Source organism: Vombatus ursinus, unplaced genomic scaffold (assembly GCF_900497805.2).
Source record: "Vombatus ursinus unplaced genomic scaffold, bare-nosed wombat genome assembly UNPS02014264.1, whole genome shotgun sequence".
NCBI lineage: Eukaryota > Metazoa > Chordata > Mammalia > Diprotodontia > Vombatidae > Vombatus > Vombatus ursinus.
Genome location: NW_020954042.1, coordinates 563,314 through 587,773, shown reverse-complemented (window position 1 = coordinate 587,773; position 24,460 = coordinate 563,314). Strand labels below are relative to the sequence as shown.

Here is a 24,460-nt window from a genome sequence, read left to right as displayed (position 1 = left end):
TTCTGAATTTGTATCTTGATATTCCCTGTCACCATAGTAGATTTTTAACGGTCTGGTTCTTTTCTTATTCTTTTCTTACTTTGAATCCTATGACTTGACTTTGAGCTTCATATTAAAGTTAGGCTCTGTTCCTGGGCATTCTCCCAAGCTTCAGTTTTTTTTAATGTACTGTTGTTTTCAGAGCTTGTTCTGGAGTTCTGTAAGTTTTTGTGCTTTCAGGTTGGTCTGATTCAAGAAGAGGTGTGGTCACTGCTCTTCTGGCTTATGCTCTGGTCTTTAACTAGGAATGGACCTTGCTCCCCTGCAACCACATGTGCTAGTTCCATGGACCTGGAAGTATAAACATGTTTCCTGCTATCCTGCAATCAAAACTGCTAGTGTTTCTATCTCCCTTGTAGCTGAGACACAGAGTCTTTACTCCCTTATGTATAATTATAATCCTTCCTTATATTTATAACCATTAATAATTAAAATTATTAATATTAAAAAATATTAATAATTATAATTATAAGCATTCCTTTCCACACCTGGAACTGTTACCATGTCCTTTTTTTCTTTTTCTTTTTTCTAAATCTTTCCAGATCCAGGTCTATGATATAAAATTTAATAGTATCCTTTTCTCAGATGGAAAAACCAAGGCTCAAAGAGGTCACATTTGTTTATTAAATGTGATCATGGAGCTTAAAAGTGTCAGAGCCGCAACTCAGAACCAGGTCTTCAGATTCTAAGGGCAGTGGTTAGTTTCTCTTTTTTCTGTACTATTTGTGCCAGTCATTTTCTTATCTGTATCCCCAGTGCTTATCACAGCACCTGGTACATGGTAGGTACCTAATAAATGTTTATTACAATTAATAGGAAGAAGTAATATAAATAATATATGATCCTTGTCTTCAAAGAGGCAAAACAATGGGAAAGAGGTATAGTGTGAAACAGATGAAAGAGAGTGGTTCAAGAAAAGAATGTGTATGTTTAAAATGTGATATCACTTAGAGGTAGAAGGTATTGCTTAGGGAATGAATTTTACATTAATCTCATTTGGGACAAATGCTAATGTTGTTATTTTCAACATATGTTTTCACCAGTTAGCAACAATTTTAATTTTGTGTATATGTATTCCAACCTGTTTGTACCCCAAATAATTTTTTGAATTTTAACGTAAATTTGTACATTTTGTTTCTGCTAAAGTTCAGCTCACTCATTTATTACCACGTGAGGGAGCTTCTCATTTGAAAGATATCCACTGGTGGATCTAGAACGCATCTTCTGGGTAAATGGCAGTGAGCAATCAAACAATAGTGACTGAGTTTATCCTTCAGGGTTTCTCTTTGGCACATCTACTTCAGCTTGCCCTCTTCTGCATATTCTTCCTCCTTTACCTCATAGCCCTGGTAGGCAATGCTCACATTGTGGTGGCCATAAGACTAGATTCAGGTCTCCATAATCCCATGTATTTTTTCCTTGCCAATCTGGCCAACTTAGATATTGGCAGCATAACCACAATTCTGCCCAAATTTCTGGAGAACCTTGCAGACAAGAAATCCATCCTCTATGTTGGGTGCATTGCTCAGTTGTATTTCTATACATGGCTTTTGAGTACTGAACAGCTGCTCTTCACAGCCATGGCTTATAAGAGGTATGTGACTATCTGTCATCCCCTCCATCACACTACCATGATGAGCAGAATGGTTTGCATCCTTTTAGTTGGTAGTGTGTGGATCATTCGTGCCATCAACTCATCAGTACACAGTGGCCTTATGATTCAGTGGACCTTCTGTGGCCCAAATAAAATTAATCACTTTTTGTGTGAAATCCCTTCTTTGCTACTGCTTTTCCTGCACCTCCACATACCTGAACAATATTATGATCATCATTGCAGACATATACTTTGGGGTGATTAATTTTGTGCTCACTAGGGTGTCCTATGGCTTCATCATTTCCAGCATCCTGAAGATCTGCACCACAGAGGACAAGAAGAAAAACCCTTTACTACCTGTTCCTCCCACCTCATCATGGTCACTACATATTATACCACAATTATATACATTTACATTCTCCCAGGCTCTGGGTCTTCCACGGATAATGTCAAAGTAGTGGCTGGCCTATGCACCACTATCAGCCCCACTTTAAACCCTCTCATTTACACTCTACGCAACAAGGATTTCAAAACACACCTCAAGAAAATGTTTCCATTCAGTAAATAAATAATTGTAATTTGTCCACGTGACTTGGTTGTAATTTTCTAAAAATCCAGTATTAAAATGTGATGTAAAAGACAATTTAGGTTCTATGAATCAGTTATTGTATTTATAGAATGATTTTCACTCAGAATCTCAGAGCTAGAATGGATCTCTGTGGCCAACTTGAGCCTCTGTTCAACATCACACCTCCTTTACTCTCAACTTCCTTATTTTAGTATGGGGGCACACAGCACCCTTTCACTCACCATAAGCTTAGTTGTCTTTGTCCTCTTACCATTTGTTCCCAATGAATCAGTTGTCAACCAAATTCTGTTGATCTTTACTCCACAATATCTCTCACACCATTTCCCTTCTCTTCACTCAAATCACATATCCCAGGTCACGTCCCCATCATTCATGTCATTTAGAGCATAGCTAATTACTCTATTTGCTTCCAATGTCTTGCTCCCTTCTTCTATGCAATCTACTCTTCATACATAGCTCTCCTAAAGTCCAGGTTTTAACCATGCCATTTTCCTACCAAAAGTTTTAGAAGATCCTTATGACAAATGGAAAAAGAGAAAACAATATATTTTACCTTCAAGCTTAAGGTTCTTTCCAGTCTCATTATCTAATACCACATGTTTTTATCCATGTTTTACTTTATTCCTTTATCCACATTATATTTTGCAGTCAATCTGTGCTGCTGCTTTTGTCTTAAAGGCAAATGGAGAGACCATTGGACTTGGAGTCAGGAAAGCCTGAGTTTGAATCCTACCTCAGATATCTATTAGCTATGTGACCCCAGACAATTCATCCAAGTTCTGTCCATTTCAGTATGCCCATATCTCAAATGGGGATAATAATATTGCCTTTCTCACAGGATAATTGTGGAGATTGTGAGATAATAGGCACGTAAAGTGTCTTTTAAATCTAAAAGAGCTGTATCAATATTATTTATTATTTTTAGACTTGATGAATAGCTGGGGAAAAAGTACTGGATTTGGAGTCAAAATATAGGGATTCAAATCCTAGCTCTTCTATTTAATACTTGTGTAACTTTGAGGAAATCCTTTCGTCTCCCTGAATCTCAGTTTTCTCATCTATAAAATGAGAGTCTTAGACTCGACGATCTCTGAGGTTTTTCAGGTATAAATTAATGAGGCTATGATGTATTTCAGCTCTAAGTCTATGGTTCCTCTATTTTCATAAATTTATTCAGATAGTTCCAAATGCGTTAAATTCATTTCCTCATCATCTCTGGTTTTCTAAATTCCTCTTTTCTTTTTCAACTCAGGCTGAACTCAGATGCCATCACCTAAACATCTTCACTGATCCCTTTAAGCTGAAATTGTTCTCTCCCAATTTTTAAAAAATGTATTTCCTTAAATTTTTCTTAATTATATGCAAACATTTTCCACATTTGTTTTTCAAAAATTTGAGTTCCAAATTCTCTCCCTCTCTTTTTCCTTTTCTCCCTCTTCAAGAATGCAAGCAATTTGATATAAACTATACAAGTAAAGTCATGCAAAACATATTTCTTCATTAGCCATGTTATAAAAGAGAACATACATATGCATTAAAAAAGGGTGAAACAAAGTTTGCCTCAGTTTACACTCAGAGCTCATCAGTTCTCTCTGTAGGTAGATAGCATTTTTCACCATGGGTACTTTGCAATTGTTTCAGATCAGGAGTGGGGAACCGGCTGCCTTGAGGCCACAGATAGCCCTCTAGGTCCTCACATGTGGCCCTTTGTCAATGCAAACTTCACAGAACAAATCTCTCTAATAAAATGATTTATTCTGCAAAACTTGAACTCAGCCAAAAGGCCAAAACCAAGTAAATAGAAGACCACTTGTTGCCTCAAGGCTGCAGGTTCCCCACTCCTGTTTTAGATCATTGTCTTCATCAGAATAGTTCTCTTTCACAATTGATTTTTCTTACAATATCTCTGTTATCATGTAATATGTTCTCTTGGTTCTGCTTCCTAACCTTTGCATCTGTTCATATAGGTCATTCCAGGCTTTTCTGAAAGCACCATGCTTGTCATTTCTTTTAGTAAAATAGTATTCTGTCATAATGATATATCGCAAATTGTCTTGTCGTTCCCCAATTGATGGACATTCCCTCAATTTCCAAATCTTTGCCACCACTAAGAGCTGTTGTAAATATTTTTGTATATTTAAGTCCTCTTCCCTTTTCTTTGATCTCTTTGTGATATAGACCTAGCAGTGGTATTGCTGGGTCAAAGGTTATACACAGTTTTATAGTTTGAGGGGGGGCATAATTCCAAATTATTCTCCAGAATAGTTTGACTATTTCAGGGCTCCACCAACAATGCATTAGTGTCCCAATTTTTTCACGCACCATCCAGAATTTGTCTCTTTCCTTTTAGGTCACGTTACCCAATTTCATAAGTATTAGGTGGTATCTCAGAGTTGTTTTACTTTGCATTTCTCTAATCAGTAGTGATTTAGAGCATTTTTTAAAATGTAACTTTACTAGGTTTGATTTCTTTTTCTGAAAACTGGTTCTTCATATCATTTGACCACTTATTGATTAGGGAATGACTCTTGTTTTCATAATTTTGTCCCAATTTTGAATATATTTGAGAAATGAGCCCCTTATCAACTTTGTATAAATTTTCCCCAATTTCCTGATTTCCTTCTAATTTTTTGCTGCTTTAGTTTCATTTGTACAAAAACTTTTAAATTTCATTTAATCAAAATTATCCATTATATTTCCCATGATCCTTTCTATCCCTTGTTTGGTAATACATTCTTCCCTTATCCATATATCTAACAGGTGCATTTACCCATGCTTTCCTAATTTACTTAGTAAGATTATTTTGTAATGTAGTTTGAAATCTGGAACTACTCCTAATTTTCCTTCAAAATTTGTCTGGATTTCTTCTCTTTGCCCATTGCATTCTACATTGTATTACATTTATCTATGCATACATTTTCTTCTTAATGGAATGTAAGCTTTGCCTTTAGGGCAAGGATTTTTGCATCTTAAGAGTAACATAGTGATTACTAAGTATCATTAAATTAGAAATAAAGAAAAGGAAAAACTGTGTGAAAATTAGCACATTAGTATACTCTTTGTGGAGCTATGCATTGATTCAGCCATTCTGGAATGCAATTTAAAACTATTCCTCCAAAGTCACTAAACTGCATAGGTTTTGAGTCAATCATACCAGTATTAACCATATCCCTCAAAAAGTTAAAAAAGAGGAAAAGAACTTATATGTATAAAACTATTTATAGAAGTACTTTTGATGGTGGTAAAGAACTGGGAACTAAGGTAGTAAACATCAACTAGAAAAAGGCTGAAGAAATTGTGGCATATGCATGTGATGAAATACCCTGGTTCCATAAAAAATGACAAGAGGTATGGTTTCAAAGAAGCTGCAAAAGACTTGAATGAAGTGATGCAGAAGGAGTAGAACAATTTCTAGAATAACAACATTGTAAAACACCAACTTTCAAACACTTAAGAACTCTGATGAATCCAATGACCAGCCATGATTTTGGAGGAGTGATAATGAAGAATGCTATCTACCACCCAGCAAAGAATGGGCAAACTGAATAGATAGAATAAGACACACAATTTTGGATATGGAAAGTGAAGGAATTTTTATTCCTTTAATTTTCAGATTCATTCAACAATTTTTTTTTCTTTACTAGTGGGCAGAGTGGGAGGGAAAGAAGAAAATAACTATTAACTGAAAAAATAATAAAAATTAATAATAAAATACATTATTAATGATCTTAAATTGTAATTGGGTAAACAAATTCAAAGTATAAGCTTCTAAAATGATCCATATTCATCCGACCATTTTTCTTTTACAATGTAGATGCTCTATTCACATTGGAATTTCCAAATATCAGCATTCAATGTAAATATATAGATTCAATATAAAGACGAAAATATAACTTGAGACCAATCTAGTACATAATTTACTAAAAGACCAGGTAAGAAACAGCAAATGAATAATTATAACATAATATATGACTTGTAGTTCATAATTTACCAAAAGACCAGGCAAGAAACACCAATTAAATAAAAAATATTTAATTGAAATATACTAGCAAAGTAATTAGTCACGTAAAGTCAAGAAACAAAATTATTTCAGCCACTCCATATTAGTAGAGGAATTTTCCAGATAGCAAATTTCCAAAAAATTTATGCTTCAATGTAAGTAAAGTTGAATTTACATATCTCTACAACCTTCCTTGCGTCCGTGGTAGAAGATTTATTCTTCAACGATCTCTAAATTCATCTCCAAAAATTGATTGTGCATTGTCAAGAAAGTGAGAGTGTACACCTCAAGGCTAGGAAGACCAGGGTTCAAGTCTTGCTCTGAGACATATTATCCGTGTGTCCTTGAATAAAGTCAATTCACCTTTGCATGTCCTAAGACAGAAACTCTTTATTTTGCAATGAAGTTGCTGACCTGTATTGGTAAAGGTAATTTCCTCATTTGGGAGGTGTTTCAATGCTAGGAAAACTACCAGCATTATTATCACAAAACTAACAGAAAACATATGCCTATCTCAATAGATGGAGAAAAAGCTTTTGACAAAATACAGCACCAATTACTATTAAGAACACTAGAGACCACAGGAATAAATGGAGCTTTCCTTAATATTATAAACATGTTATCATGCTTATCATGGGGATAAGCTAGAAGCCCTCCAAAGAAGATGAGGGCTGAAACAAAGATGCCCATTACTACCAATATTATTCAATATTATACTACAAATGTTAACTTTACCAATAAGGTAAAAAAAAGAAATGGAAGCAATTAGAATAGACAGCAAGGAAAGAAAATTATCACTCTTTGCAGATGATATGGTATACTTAAGAGAATCAAAGAGAATCAACTAAACAACTACCTGAAAAAATTAACGACTTCAGCAAATGTACAGGATATAAAATACATCTACATAAATGATAATAATTTCTGTTGATTACCAACAAAGCCCAGCAGTGAGAGATAGAAAGAGAAATTCCATTTAAAGGTGCTGTAGACCATGTAAAATATTTGAGAGTTTACCTGCCAAGACAAACCCAGGAACTATATGAGCACAATTACAAAACACTTTCACACAAATAAAAATGACAATTCTATCTAAATTAATTTACTTATTCAGTTTCATGCCAATGAAACCACCTAAATTAGATTGAACAAAATTCATCTGGAAGAACAAAGGTTCAAGAATATCAGGGAATTAATATGAAAAATATGCAAAGAACGTGTCCTAGCTATATCAGATCTAAAACTATAGTATATGGTGTGTCAATCAACAAAACTATTTGGTACTGGCTAAGATATAGAGTGGTAGATCAGTGAAATAGGTGAGGTATATAAGGCACAGTAGTAAATAATTATAGTAATCTACTGTTTGATGAATCCAAAGACTCCAGCTTCTGGGATAAGAACTCACTATTTGATAAAAACTGCTAGAAAAACTGGACAATGGCATGGCATAAAATAGGTACAGAACAACCTCTCACCTGGTATACCAAGATAAGGTCAAAATGGATACATGATTTAGCCATGAAAGATGATACCATAAGCAAATTAGGGGAACAAAGAATAACTTACCTGTCAGATCTATGCAGAAGGGAAGAATTTATGACCAGACAAGAGACAGAGAACATTAAAAATACAAAATATATAATTTTAATTGTATTAAATTCAAAAGGTTTTGCATAAACAAAATGAATGCAACCAAGATTAGAAGGAAAGCAGAAAACTGGGAAACAACTTTAAATTTTAATTAATGTTAAATGAATTTAATCAATTTTAATGAACAATTTTCACTTTTCAAGTCATTCCTCAATCTCCAAATTGTCAAAAGATATGAATAGGCATTTTTCAGATGAAGAAATCAAAGCTATCTGTTGTCATGTGAAATAGGAATGCAAATTAAAACAATTCTGAGGTACTACCTTACATATATCATATTAGCTAATATGACATACAAGGAAAATGATGAATGTTGGAGAAATTTTGGGAAAATTGGGACACTAATGCATTGTTGGTGGAGTTGTGAAATGATCTAACTATACTGGAAACTAATTTTGAACTATGCCCAAAGAGCAAGCAAACTGTATATACTCTTTGAATCAGGAATACCTCTACTAGGTTTATATCTCAAAGAGATGATAAAAAGTGGAAATGGACTTACATATACAAAAATATTTATAATAGCTTTTTTTTTGTGGTGGCATAGAATTGTAAATTGAGGGGATGCCTATTAATTGGGGAATGGCTGGACTAGATGTAGTATATGAACATAATGGAATACTATTGTGGTATAAGAAATGGTGAGCAGGTGGATTTCAGAAAAACCTGGAAAACTTACATGAACTGATACTATGTGGAGTGAGCAGAAGCAAGAGAACATTGTACACAGTAACAATAATATTGTGCAATGACCAACATTGATAGACTTAGCTTTTTTCAGCTGTACAATGATCCAAGACAATTCCAGAAGACTTATGATCAAAAATGCTATCCACATCCGGAGAAAGAACTTATGGAATCTGAATGCAGATGGAAGCATGTTATTTTTACTTTTTTCATATTTTTCTTCCTTTTTTCTGTTTCTTCTTTCACCAATGGCTAATGTGGAATTATGTTTTACATGATTTTACATGTATAACTTTTATCAGGTTGCTTGCCATCTTGGGAAGGGGAAAGGGAAGAGCTGAAGGGAGTAAAATATGGAACTCAAAATCTTATAAAAATGAATGTTGAAAATTGTCTTTACATGTGATTGGAAAAAATAAAATATTATTTACAAACAAAAATTAACACAATCAAAATAGTCCATTTTACATTTCACCTGCTATCTATTCTTTCTTTGTAAATTGTTTGCCTATCCATAAGTCTGATTGATAACATATTTCATATTCTTCAAATTGTCTTATAATATCTCTCTTTATATCTAGGGCATGTGTCCATTTTGATCTTATCTTAGTAAATGATGTAACATATTGTTCTATACCCAATTTCTGCCAGACTGCTTTCCAGTTTTCCTAGCCTTTTTTTTTTTACCAAATAATGAATACTAAGTCTTTACACTTGTTGAATACAAAGTTGCTATACTTTTTTGCTGCTGTAAATTGTATGTCAACTCTGTTCCAATCATCTACGTTTCTTTTTCTTAGTACCAGATAGTTTTGATAATTTGTTTTATTTTTTGTGAATCTTTAATATTGAATTTTCTACTGGGTTCTGGCTTTTTTGTCACAAATACCTGATGCCTTTCAGTTCATTGAATGTTCATTTTTTCCCCTCATTCACGATTATACTCAATTTTTCTGAGTAAGTTACTCTTGTTTGCAACCCAGCTTTTTTGTTCTTTGAAATATAATGTTCCAAGACCCATGGTCTTTTAGTGTAGAAGCTGCTAGGTCTTGTGAAATCCTGGTTATATCTCTGTGGAATTTAAATTGTTTTTTTTTTCTTGTTGCTTGCAACCTTCTTTCCTTAACCTGGGTAACTTGGCATGACATTCCTGTGTTTTCCTCCTGCAATCTCTGTCAGGTGGTAAATGGATGATTTTTTTTCTATTTCTAATTTTCCCTCTTGTTTTAGAACTTCAGGGCAATTTTCCTTAATATATTGTAACATGATTCTTCTTAAAATCATAACTTCCAGGCAGTCCAACAATTCTTTTATTTTATCTCCTTGATCTTTTCTCCAGATCAGTTGTTTTTTTCTAATGAGATATTTCAGATTCTCTTCTATTTTTCTAGCTTTATTATTTCTTGTTGTCTTATAATATCTTTTGATTTGTCTTGCCCAATCCTAGTTTTCAAGGAGTTATTTTCTTCCTTAAGGTTTTGTATCTCTTTTTCCAAATTGTTTGCTTTCTTTTCATAAATTTTTTTTGGATTGCTTTTATTTTTTTTCTTAATTTTTCATCAATCTCTCTCATTTTATTTTTGAATTCCTTTTTAAGTTCTTCTAAGAACTCTTTTTGGTACTAATTTAGTGGATGACCTTGGTCAGATCATGTCCTTTCTCTGAGCCTCAGTTTCCTTGTTTGTAAAAGGAAGCAGTTGCATTCAATAGTCTCTGAGATCTTTCCCTATTCTATAAAACTAGGAACACAGGGTCATAGATATAGAAATAGAAGTGACTTTAGGGGATGTCTAGTCTAATCCCTTCATTTTACAGATGAGGAAACTGAGGCCCAGAAAGGCTGTGATTTGTCCCGAGTAATTTGGCCAGGAAGTATTTGAAGCCAGGTGCTCTGCTTGTAGGGCCAGAGTTCTTCCTACCAAATCTCCCTGTCTCTATGAATTTTTCCTTGGAGTCCTGAACTGGAAATAAATTCCATATCTCTAAAGTCTTCACTGTACCAGAGCTGGCACTTACTTGCTCCTTTGGCATCCTTCCCACAAAAATACCCTTCAGAAAGTCTCAAGTGGCACCTCTTAGTATATCTCCTTCAGGTCTTGTGCTATCTTTCTCTTTAAAGGCTAGCTCATTGTTTGCTCCTTAGCAGATTACTCTGAAGGTGGTATTATAAGAATTCATATAGTTATTATGTTCTCACTGAACATTGTTTTAGAATTGACTGAAGTATTTTGTTTACCTCTTTTCCCCTAATACTAGCAGGTCAGTGTCAGAATCCAGAGTCTTGGATCTTTCAAACTGGAAAAAAAATTCTCAGGTGAGCACCTTGGTACTATGAGGTTCTATGGAATTCATTCATTTGCAATAGATAACAAAAACTCGAGTAAGTCACTAGCATATTCTACATCCTGATACAGAGGTGATGGATTGAAGATGCAGAATTCGTTTTACTTGCTTATGCGTATTTATTATATGTGGTTTATTTTTCTTTTTTTTTAATGGAAAGGAATGAGGGATAGGAAAATAAATGTTTGTTAATTGAACAAAAAAGAAAAACGTTACTGTATATTCAGTATTGGACTCTGAATCAGAATATTGGAGTTGAAGTGCTGGGTCAGTCCCCTAACTGGCAGTATTACCTTCAGCAAGTCACTTTTTCCTCTGTGAATGTTAGCATGCTCATGTCCAAAATATATGGTTTGGGAATGGATGATAATGAACGCTTCTTTTAAACTTTAATCTTCATTGATTAAATACTATATTCCTATTGGTGGCTAATGATAAATCATTAGATATATCAGTGGATCATCAACATTTTTGGAAATTTAATTTTTACTTGTTGATTGTCATAGAATTATGGACCTCTCTTTATTCACCTTCATTCTTTAAGTTTCTGTCTCCTAGTTGTGTGGCTTTGGGTAAATCATTCAAGGTCTTTGTAGCTCAAATTTTTCATCCATTGCATGAAGAAGTTGAACTAGGTGACCTCTAAGATTCTTCCTATATCTAATTATCTATGGTTCTTCCATGGGTGATGTAATTGTTTAGAATCACTGTTTAGACACCTGCCCACATCCCAGCTGGTGATCTCATTAACCTGGGTCATAAGAGAGTCAAGGCAGAGAGTCAACCTTGTGAATAACAAAACCAATTAAAAATAAATAACAACATCAATGATGACTGCCAGTGTGACACCCTTTTTTTCCCTCCAGTAAAGTCACATTTCAAAGAAGTAGCCAACAAATGTAGGTACTTTGCAGACCCCTGCTTTAGTGCCCACAGAGCACTAGTGCTTTTCACTTACTACTCTCATCTCTCAGGTCTTCTTCATGTTGTCTCGGGTAAGGGTCTGCTTCTTCAGGTTAAAGAACAGAATCTTATTCTTAAACAAAAGATTCTCATTTCAAAATATTTCAATCCAGATCATCTCAAGTAGCAGTGATAAGGATGAGGCTAGAGTATGAACCCACTAAGAATTCTGGGTCTGGACCCCTTGACCTTCAGAATGGGTATATTCACTTTGGGATATATTTGATGTGACCATTATAGTCCATATCTCTTTCCTTTTGCTAGTGACATGATAGCCTCCTATTCCTTCTTAAATGAAGGCACATCCAAAGTCATTACTGGAAGGCTGTTTAATATATGTACCTTGGTTTGTAGTTTAGACACTTCAAACATCTCACCAGCTGTATTAGAATGCTGATTTTCTTGGAAAATATCTTCAATTCTCCCACCTGTGTGCCTGTGTTCATACATTTCACTCTACTCATTGCCCTCTCCATTCCTGTCATATTTTCCATGTTTTATATTCCAGGTCACATTACCTTTCCTTCATAAAGTTTTTTTCAGGTGAATTCAAGCATAATTTTTCTCTCCTTCCATGTAATTTTCATATTATTTGTTCTTCTCCTGAATATTTCTTATAGTGTGGTTTTATGTCGTGGGCATTTGTGGGTATGCATGTTGCATCTTTTCTGGTGAACTGGAAACTTTTTAGGAGAAGCAAGTGAGTATGGTTTATATTTGTAATTAGCCTCAATATGGGACACATAGAAGAATTTGTAGATTTTATGGAAATATCTGTAGACTTCACATCTAATTTGAAGTGACATCGTTATTTTTCCTTTACAGGTGGGATCTTTTTTTAGTTATTTTTCTGCCTGGGATAAAGGAAAAGAACATTAAATAAGGCAACTGCAGATGTTAATGAAGTAACCCTACAGAGAAGGAAGGGCAGAGACTGATAAGGTCCTGGTGTGAGGGAAGTAAGAATCTGGGCAGGAGAGAAATTGTCCCTAGGAGAGAATGCTGTTGCAGCTTTATGGGAAGGGCAGATCAAGGGAAGCAAATGTTAGCAGCATCTCAATGCACACACACCTCCAATTCCTAGCTGAGGCTTCACCTTTCAGAACCCTTTCATGCCTTAACTTGATACTTAGGAAAGCCTATAGGAGAGGCTGAGATTTTGCATTTGAACTATTCTATAGGGCTGAAAATGATGCTCAGGGAAGGTATTTCTGCAAAGTCTCACTGAAAATAACCCTAGTCATTGGTACTTCAACCTTGCCAATAGGGCATGACATCTCTCTGAAGACTTAATCTCAATAGTTACTTTTAATGCTGTCCCAGGGAAGACACTCTTGGTTTTTTCTTTTTCTTTTCTTTTCTTTTCTGTGTTTCAGAAACTCCTAAACAAAAGACTCTCTTTTCAAGTGATTTGAATCCAAATCTATCTAGATTCCTGGCAAGGGGACATGCTTTGGGTACTGGGATTTGTTGAATGGAACACAGGAGGCAAATGTACTTTTATAAAGGGATTTATGACATTTTTCAGCAGTAAAGTGGTTGGGCAATGCATAATGAACTTTTTCCTGTGGGTCTACCATGGTGACCCTGAAAAATCTAAGACCGAAGCAATTTTTCTTTGGATCCACAAGATGCATGTTTTTTTTATTTTTATTTTTCAATATTTTAAAAATTTAGTTGTTTATCTATTTTTCATGTTCACTTCAACTATTTTGAGTAATTAATTCTGTCCCCCTTTCCACCCCTGCCTTACCCATTGAGAAATCAAGAAATATGATATCAATTATACATGTGATATCATACAAATCATATTTCAATATTAGTCATATTGCAAAAAATAAAATAAAAATTATGCTTTAATTTGCATTATTTCTTTGGAGGCAGACAGCATTTTTTTTCATCATAAGTCCTTTGGAATTATGTAGGAACATTTTATTGTTCAGAACAGCTGTCATTAACAGTTATTGTACAATATTATTGTTACTGTGTGTGACCTTCTCCTGGTTCTGCTCACTTCGCTCTGCATCATTTTGTATATGCCTTTTAAGTTTTTCCGAAACTATCCTGTTCATCACATCTTTTTTTTTTTTTAAGTGAGCCAACTCAGGTTAAGTGACTTGCCTAGCGCCACACAGCTAGTGAGTATTAAATGTTTGAGACCAAATTTGAACTCAGGCCCTCCTGACTCCAAGGACAGAGTTCTATCCACTGTGCTACCTAGGCGCCCCTTTAAATTTGTTTGTTTTTCATTTTTAGGCAGTTGGTATTAAGTGACTTTCTCAGGGTCACACAGCTAGTTAGTGTCAAGTGTTGGTCTAAGGTTGGATTTGAACTCAGGTCCTCCCACCTTCAGGGCCAGTGCTCTATCAGTTGTGCCACCTAGCTTACCCTGCTCATCATATCTCATAACACAACAGTTTTCCATCACAATCATATTACCACAACTTATTTGGCCATTCTCCAATTGATAGGTATCCCCTCAACTTCAAATTGACCTTGTTTTAGTAGACAGAGATATTATTTTCTACCTAATTTCTGCCAAACTGTTTTCCAGCTTTTCTTGTGATTTTTGTCAGATAGTGAATTCTTGTCCCCAAAGCTTAGTTCACATTTATCAAACCCTGGATTTCTAAGGTCATTAACTACTGGATATTGTGTACCTAATCTATTCCATTGATCCACCACTCTATTCCTTAGCCGGTACCAGATTGTTTACATGATTACCACTTTGAAATACAGTTTGAAATTTGGTACTACTAGTTTACCTTATTCCACATTTTTTTCATTGATTTCCTTGTTATTTTTGATATCTTGTTCTTGTAGATGAATTTTGTAATTATTTTCTAGATCTAGAAAATATTTTTTGGGTAATTTGATTGGTATATCACTGAATGCATGAATTAACTTAGGTAAAATTGTAATTTTTATTATATTAGTTCTTCCTACCCATGCATAATTAATATCTCTCCAATTGTTTACATCTGACCTTATTAATTTGAAAAGCATTTTGTGATTGTGTTCACATAGTTTTTGGGTCTGTCTTGGCAGGTAGACCCCTATGTATTTTTTATTGTCTGTAGGTATTTAAAAATATATTTTCTCTTTCTTTCTCTTCCCATTGGACTTTTTGGTAATGTATGAAAATGCTATGGATTTATTTTATATCCTGGAACTATGTTAAAGTTGTCAATTGTTTCAACTATTTTTTAATTGATTCTCTAAATCTGTAAGTATATCGTCATCTACGTATAAGTATACCATGTCATATATAAAGAGTGATAGTTCTGTTACCTCATCATTTATTTTTTTCATTCAATTATTTTCTTGTTTTATTGCTATACCTATCATTTCTAGTATGTTATTGAACAATAGTTTTGATAAAGGACTTTTTTGCTTTACTGTTCATCTTATTGGGAAGGCTTCTTGCTTATTCTCATTACAGATAATGCTTGCTGATGGTTTTACTAGATACTACTTTTCATGTCAAGGGAAGCTCCATTTATCCTTCTGCTTCCTAGTGTTTTTAATGCCAATGAATGTTGAATTTTTTCAAAAGCTTTTTCTGCATGTTTTGAGATAATCATTTATTATTGAGGTGGTTATTATGATGATAGTTTTCCAACTATTAAAGCAGCCTTGCATTCCTGGTGTAAATCATACCTGGTCATGGTATTATAGTGTATAATCTTCATGATAAATTGCTGTAATCTCTTTAGCTATTACTTTACTTAATTTTGTTGCATCAATATTTATGAGGGAAATTGGTCTATAGTTTGTTTTTCTTCTTGCTGGTTTAAATATCACTATTATATTTGTGTCATAAAAGGAATTTGGTAGTAGATCTTTTTTTGTCTACTTTTCCAAATAGTTTTCTAAAATATAGTATTGAAGTTAATAATTCTTTAGAAGTTTGGTGGAAATCACATGTGAATCTGTGTGGTCCTGGGGATTTTTTATTTGGAGTTTCATTTATGGCTTATTCAATTTCTTTTTCTAAGATAGGGTTACCTAAAAATTATATTTCCTCTTCTGCTAATCTGGACATTTTATATTTTAAAAATATTCATCAATTTCATTTAGATTGTTATATTTATTGATGTATAATTGGGCAAAGTAATTTGCTTTAATTTGATCTTCATTGGTGGTGCATTCAACCTGTTCACTTTTGATACTGGTAAATTGGTTTTCTTTTTTTTTTAAATAAAATTAACTAATGGTTCATTTATTTTTATTCATTTTCTCACAAATCCAGCTTCTAGGTTTATTTGTTAGTTTAATGGTTTTCTAATTAAGTTTCATTAATCTTTTCTTTGATTTTTCAGGGTTTTCATTTTCTTATTTAATTGATAATAGTATTTGTTCTTTTCTAGTTTTTTTTAATTGCATACTCAATTATTTTTCTTTTCTTTTCTTTTTTTTTTTGAGTAGGCAGTGGGATGAAGTGATTTGCTCAGGGTAACACAGCTAGTAAGTGTCAAGTGTCTGAGGCTGGATTTGAACTCAGTTCCTTGTGACTCCAGGACCAATGCTCAGTCCAATGTACCACCTAGCTGACTCATGCATGTTCACTTCTTGACCTGCCCTTTCTCTAGTTTATTGATATAAGCATTTAGAGATATATAATTTCCAATTAAGCACTGCTTTGGATATATCCCATAACTTTTGATAAGTTGTTTTATGGTCATTCTCATTAATGTAAATTTTTTTTATTGTTTCTATGATTTGTTCTTTGACCTACTTATTCCTTAGAATTTGATAATTTAGTTCCTAATTAATTTGTAACCTATATTTCCATGGCCTGTTGTTAAATGTAATTTTTATTTATTGTTGTCTGAATGTGATTCATTTAATATTTCTTCTTTTCTGTCTTTGTGAGGGTTTTATGCCCTAGTATATGGTCAATTTTTGTGAAGGTGTCACAAATGGCTTAGAAAAAGGTACAATGTTTTTTTTTATTTCTGTTTAATTTTCTCTAGAGGTCTGTCGTATCTAACTTTTGTAAAATTCTATTCATATTCTTAAGGTCTCTCTTATTTATTTTATGGTTAAATTTATCTAATTCTGAGAGGGGAAAGTTAGGACCCCCAATATTACACTTTTACTGTTTAATTCTTCTTGTAACTCATTTAACTTTTCCTTTAAGAATTTGGATGTTATGCCATTTGGTGCATAAATGTTTAATATTGATATTACTTCATTGAATATGATAACTTTTTAGTAAAATGTAGTTTCCCTGCTTTCAATTAGGTCTATTTTTGCTTTTGGTTTGTCTGAGATCATGATTGCTAACCTTTGTGAAGCAAATTAGATTATGGTCACCCTGCATATTTTGTGTGAGTGTCTGCTTCAACTGTGCTTTTTGTAAGCCACATATTTTTGGATTCTGGTTTCTAATCCATTTTACTATTTACTTCCAATTTATGGGTGATCTCATCCCACTGACATTCAGTTATGATTAGTGTCTATTTCCCTTTGTCCTATTTTCTTCTGCTGCTTCTTCTCTCTCTATCATTTCTCTCCTCAAAAATCTATTTTGCTTTGAACTATTGCCTCACTTAATCTGTCCTCCCTTTTATCATCCTAATAAGATCACACTGGATAAGATACATTTTTACACACACCTGAGTATGTATATATATTCCTCTGTGAATAAGGTCTGATGAAAGAGAAGTTCAGCATTGCATGTTAATCCCCTATTTCCCGCTCTACTGTAAAAGCTCTTCCTTGTACTTTAATGTGAGAAAAATTCTCCAACCTACCCCCCCCACCTCCTCAAAGAGTAACCCTCTTTCTAACACCTTCATTTTTAGAGACCATTCCAACATAATTAACTCACATCCATGTCCTCTGGCTATGTAAACTCTTTTTAACTGTCCTAATAATGATAAAGTTCTAAGGAGTTAAATGTGTCATCCTCACACATATCAATGCAAACAGTTTAACCTTATTAAACCCCTTATGTTTTCTCTTTCCTGTTTACTTTTTCATTCTCTATTGATTCTAATATTTGAAAATGAAATTTTCTATTCAGTTCTGCTCTTTTTTAATCAGGAATGCTTGAGAGTCCTCTATTTAATTAAATATATATTTTTTCCCCTTGAGGAGTATACTTAGTTTGCCTGGGTAATTTATTCTTGGTTGTGATCCTTGGTCTTTTGCCTTCTAGAACATTATATTGCAAACCCTCCACTCCTTGAAAGTGGTAGTTGGTAAGTCTTGTGTGATCCTGACTATGGCTCCATCATATTTGAATATTCTTCTGTCTGCTAAAAGTATTCTCTCTGACCTAGGAACTCTGGAATTTGGCTCTAATATCCTTGGGAGTATTCATTTTAGGAATTCTTTCAGGAGGCACTCAGTGGATTTTTTTCAACATCTATTTCAACCTCCTAGATTTATGATATTGGGGTAGTTTTCTATGATAATTTCTTGAAATATAATATCTAGGCTCTTTCTTCGATCATGGCTTTCAGTTAGTATAATAATTCTTAAATGATTTCTCTTTGATCTATTTTCCAGGTCAGTTGTTTTTCTGATGAAGAATTTTACATTTTCTTTTTTCTTTCATTCTTTTGATTTGCTTTATTGATTCTTGATATCTCATGGAGTCATTAGCTTCCACTTGCCCAATTCTATTTTTTTTTTTGGAATTATTTTCTTTAATGAGCTTTTATACCTCTTTTTCCATTTGGCCAATTCTATTTTTTAAGGATTTCTTAAATACCTTTTTTTAACTAAGCTGTTTTCTCTGTTTCATAATTTTCTTATATAGCTCTCATTTTTTCCTCCAATTTTTTCTCTACCTTTCTTGTCTGATTTTTAAAAAGTTTTTCAGCTCTCCTAGGCATTCTTATTGGGCTTAATTCCAATTCAAATTTTTTTTTTGTAGCTTTGCTTTTAATTGTTTTGATATCATTGTCTTCTTCAGAGTTTGTGTCTTGATCTTCTCTGTCACCATAGTAGATTTTTAACGGTCAGGTTCTTTTTTTATCCTTTGCTTACTCTCCAGACTACATCTTGACTTTGAGTTTCCTGTTAAAGTTAGGCTCTGTTCCTGGGTGGAAAGGGCATTCTCCCAAGTTTCAGTTATTTTTTTTTTAATGTACTGCTGTTTTCAGAGCTAGTTCTGGAATTCTGTAAGATATTGTGCTTCCAGGTTGGTCTGATTCAAGCAGAGGTATAGTCACTGTTCTTCTGGTTCATGCTCTGGTATTTAACTAGAAATGGACCATGCTCCTGTGCAGCCACAAGTGCAGTGCTGTTCTTGGACCCAGAATTGTAACCATGTTCCCTGCTCTCCTACAGTCAAAAGTGCTAGTGTTTCTTTCTGCCTTGTAGCTGAGATACAGAGCCTTTACCCCCTTATGTACAATTAAAAGCATTCTTCTCCACCCTGGAGCTGTGGCCAGGGCCCCTGCTCCCCTGAAGCTAATGGTCCTCTTCACCATAGAAGTGTGACATCAAAATATGTAGAGACAATGCAACAGAGTCCTCCACCTATTGCCAGCAAAGCTCCCCTGTAATCTCTTCCTAACCAATTGTCTGACCCTCTTATTGTCTTTGTGATGAGAGTTCCCAAACCTGCTTTTACCCCTGTTGCAGCCGCTTCCATAACCTGTTACCTTTGTTGCTTCCCTGTGTGTTGTGCTCAGACAAAATACTCTTCTGGTGTCTCAGACTGCTCTTGACAACCTCCTAAGTTGTTGGGCTGGAAAAATGTCTCACTTGACTTTTTCTTGGCTATGCCACTTCAGAATTCAATTAGAATTATTATTTAATATTATTTAGAGGGAGATATTGTTGGAGCTTTACTGAGTTGCTGCCTGTATTTTGGCATCTTGGCTCCACCCCCTGATCCAAACTGCTTTTCATAAATATTGAGACATTTAAATTTTCTATAAGGTAAATACTGGTAGCTCTAATCCACATAAACAAAAACTCTTTTGGGGTCCACAATGATTCTGAAGACTGCAAAGGCATGCTGAGACCACAATGTTTGCACAACTGCTGCACTTAATGGTCTTTGAGATTTGTTCTAGCTCTCTCCATATGATTTGTTGCACCTCATGATCTTTGAAGTTCTCTCTTAACACTAAGTTCATGTGGTAGACAGTACTCATTATACTCCTCTAAGATGTTTGGGTGAACCTTGGATGAATAGCAAGTTTAGATTTATAGACTCTGGTTTTGAGGTTAATGAGCAGAGAAGAATCATATTCTCTAACATTAAAGCAAAAAATTCTAGGAAGTGGAGTCTTCCTTATCTACTTCATGGGGATGTTTTGCAGCTTGAGTCATACCTACATACTTATATTTTTGATCCCACAGACTGACCCTAGTACTACTCAGAGAAATGAGACATATCCAGCTTGGTGTTCAAAATTAATAAATGGCAAGTTTCATGGGTTTAATGTGTGACTTTTTGTTTTGTTTTGTTTTGTTTTAGTGAACAAGACTGGGCAGTCTAAAACATATTCAAAACAACTGCTAAGAGGAATATTCAATTAAATGCTCAAGAGTGATAACTATGATTTATGTAGTACTCTAAGGCAGAAGTGTCAAACTCACCAGTGGTCCTACAAAGCTCCTACAGTGAGTGCCAAGAAGATTAAATGTAATTGGAAAATGTTTAATAATAAATACAAATAAGCTACAACATAAATAATGTTAATTAGGGGTTTTCTAAGTCAATATATGGCCCATTTGAATTCAACACCACTACTCTAAAGTAAGGTAACTTGCAATGGTACCATGATAAGATGCCCATTGTCAAAGGGGACTGTCTCAGCCTGTAAGGTGCATACTATTTGGTGGAGGGAGTTTTCCCACCAGAGAGTTCCCTTTATTGGTGAAGTCATATGTGTCCCAAGGTCAATATTTGCACCCACTCCTTCCTGGGTGTTCTCAATGCCTAGCAGAATATTTGAATCACAATAGTTGCTTAATATAGACTTAGTAAAATACTTTGTTAACTGTGGAATTTGGTCCTGTTTTAAAACTATATGAATAATAAGGCATTATTATTAAGATATTCTTTAATACTTTATAACCAATAACTTTCATGAGAAATTAGGCCAGATTTTGCAAGACAAACAGGAAGAATCGTGAAAAAAGCACTCAGTGCGGAATCAAAGGACATGAGATTTTTTCCCCCAACTTTTATATATCTTTATTTAAAATTTTGAATTTCAAATTCTACTCTTTCCTCCTCTTTCCCCTCCCTGAGACAGTATGCAATCGGATGTGCAATTATGTAAAACATTTCCATATTAGTCATTTTGTACAAGAATATTTGAATAAAAGAAAGAATGTGAAAAATATCATGCTTTTGACCATCAATAAAGCAATATGAGTTCTTTGTCTGGAGGCAGATAGTATGGTATCATTAGTCCTTTGGTATTGTCTTGGATCATTGTAATTTTGAGAATACGTAAATCATTCACATTTCTTCATTGAACAAGTTTTCTGTTACTGCATACAACATTCTCCTGGTTCTTTTCACTTTACTATGCATCAGTTCATGTAAGTCTTTTCAGGTTTTTCTGTAATCATTCTGTTTGTCATTTCTTACAACACAATAACATTCTATTACATTCATATACCACAGCTTGTTCTGTCATTCCTCAATTGATGGGCATCCCTTTGATGATCCCAATGCTTAGCCACCACAAAAAGAGCTGTTATAAATAATTTTGTACATACAGGTTCTTTCCTTTTTTTTCCTAAATCTTTCTAGATTTAGATCTCTGATATAAAATTTAATAATATGCTATTTACAGATGAAAAACCAACAGTCAAAGAGGTCACATTTATTTGTTTAAGGTCATAGACCTTACAAGTGTCAGAGCTGCAACTCAGAACTAGATCTTCAGATTCTAAGCCCAGTGGTTAGTTGCTGTTTCTCTTTTTTCTATGCTATTCATGTCAGCCATTTTCTTCTCTGTATTCCCAGTGATTATCACAGTGCCTGGCACATAGTAGGTACTTAATAAATATTTATTAGACTAAATAGGAAGAAGCAATATAAATAATATATGGTCCTTGTCTTCAAGGAGGAAATGTATTCAAAGGTAAACAATGGGGAAAAGGTATAGTGTGAAACAGAAGAGAGTGGTTCAAGAAAAGGATGCACATGTTTAAGAAGTGATATCACTTAGAGGTAGAAGGTATTGGTTAGGGAGTGAATTTTACATTAATCTTAATTGGGACAGGTGCTAATATTGTTATTTTCAATATGTATTTTCACCAGTTAATAACAACTCTATTTTTGTATATATGGACTCCAACCTATCTATTTCTACCCCAAATAGCTTTCAAATATTAAAGTAAATATTTACATTTTGTTTCTGCTAAAGTTTAACTCACTCATTTATTACCACATGAGGGAGCCTCTCCTTTGGAAGACATCAACCTGTGGATCTGGGAAGTATCTTTTGGATGAATGGCAGTAAGCAATCAAACAATGGTAACTGAGTTTATCCTGCAGGGTTTCTCTGAGTCACGTCCACTTCAGCTTGCCCTCTTCTGCATCTTCTTCTTCCTTTACATCATGGCCCTGGTAGGCAATGCTCTCATTGTGGTGGCCGTAAGACTAGATTCAGGTCTCCATACTCCCATGTATTTTTTCCTTGCCAACCTGGTTATTTTAGATATTGGCTGCACAAGCACAGTTCTGCCCAAACTGCTGGAGAATCTTGCAGACAAGAAATCCATCTCCTATGTTGGGTGCATGACTCAGTTGTACTTCCTTACGTGGTTTGTGGGTGCTGAACTGCTGCTCTTCACAGCCATGGCTTATGACAGGTATGTGGCCATCTGTCACCCCCTCCATTACACTACCATGATGAGCAGAATGGTTTGCATCCTCTTAGCTGGTAGTGTGTGGGCTGTTAGTGTCATCACTTCATCAGTACACACTGGCCTTATGATTCAGTTAACCTTTTGTGGACCAAATAAAATCGAGCACTTTTTGTGTGAAATCCCTACTTTACTACTGCTCTCCTGCACCTCCACATACCTGAACAATACCGTGATTGTCATTGCAGATACATAATTTGGGGTGATTAATTTTTTGCTCACAATGTTTTCGTATGGCTTCATCATTTCCAGCGTCCTGAAGATACGCACCACGGAGGGCAAGAAGAAAGCCTTCTCTACCTGTTCCTCCCATCTCATCGTGGTCACTATATATTATACCACAGTCATATACACATACATTCTCCCAGGCTTTGGGTCCTCCATGGACAATGGAAAAGTAGTGGCTGTCCTATACACCGCTATCAGCCCCACTTTAAATCCCCTCATTTACACTCTACGCAACAAGGATTTCAAAAAAGCCCTCAAGAAAATGTTTCCATTCAGTAAATAAATAATTGTAATTTGTCCATATGACTTGGTTGTAATTTTATCTTGGAGATTCCAGTATTAAAATATGATGTAAAAGGCAATTTAGGGTCTATGACTCAGTTATTGGATTTATAGAATGATTTTCACTCAGATCTCTGTGACCAACTTGTGCCTTATCTTACCCCTGCTCTAATCTTAATCTTCATATTTTAGTTTGGGGCCACATAGCACCCTCTCACTCACCATAAGCTTAGTTATCTTTGTCCTCTTACCATTTGTTCCAATGGATCAGTTGCCAACCAAATTCTGTTGATCTTTACTACACAATATCTCTCACACCATTTCCCTTCTCTTCACTCAAATCATATACCCCAGGTCATGTTCCCTTTATTCATATCATTTAGAACATTGCTAATTACTCTATTTTCCTCTAATGTCTTGTTCCCTTCTTCTATGAAATCTATTCCTCATACATAGCTCTCCTAAAGTCTAGGTTTTCACCATGCCATTTTCCTACCAAAATGTTTTAGAAGATCCTTATGACAAATGGAAAAAGAGAAAACAATATATTTTACTTTCAAGCTTATGGCTCTTTCCACTCTCATTATCTAAAACCTCATGTTTTTATCTATGTTTTACATTATTCCTTTATGCACATTATATTTACCATCCAATCTATGCTGCTTGTTTTGTCTAAAGGCAAATGGATAGACCATTGGACTTGGAGTCAGGAAAGCCTGAGTTTGAATCCTACCTCAGATATCTGTTAGCTATGTGACCCCAGACAATTCATTCAACTTCTGTCAACTTCAGTATGCTTATATCTCATGTGGAGTTAATAATATTGCCTTTCTCAAAGCATCATTGTGAAGATTGTGAGATAATACGTATATAAAGTGTTTTTTAAATCTAAAAGAGATATACCAATATTAGCTATTATCTTTACATTTTATGAGTAGCTGGGCAAACGTACTGGATTTGGAGTCAATATATAGAAATTCAAATCCTAGTTCTTCTACTTAATACTTGTGTGACTTTGAGCAAATCCCTTCATCTTCCTGAATCTCAGTTTTCTCAGCAATAAAATCAGAATCTTGGACTAGATGATCTCTGAGGTTTTTCCAGGTATAAATTAATGATGCTATGATGTCTTTCATCTCTAAGTCTATGGTTACTCTATTTCTGTAAATTTATACAGATAGTTCTAAATGCCTGAAATTCAATTCCTCATCATTTCTAGTTTTCT

At 34.5% G+C, this 24,460-nt stretch overlaps 2 pseudogenes; both read left to right on the top strand.

Annotated features, from left to right (window-relative positions):
* The first annotated feature begins 1,271 nt into the window (after positions 1–1,271).
* On the top strand, positions 1,272–2,201 carry LOC114042123 (annotated as a pseudogene).
* A 20,108-nt stretch (positions 2,202–22,309) lies between these two features.
* Positions 22,310–23,236, top strand: LOC114042133 (annotated as a pseudogene).
* The last annotated feature ends 1,224 nt before the right edge of the window (positions 23,237–24,460 follow it).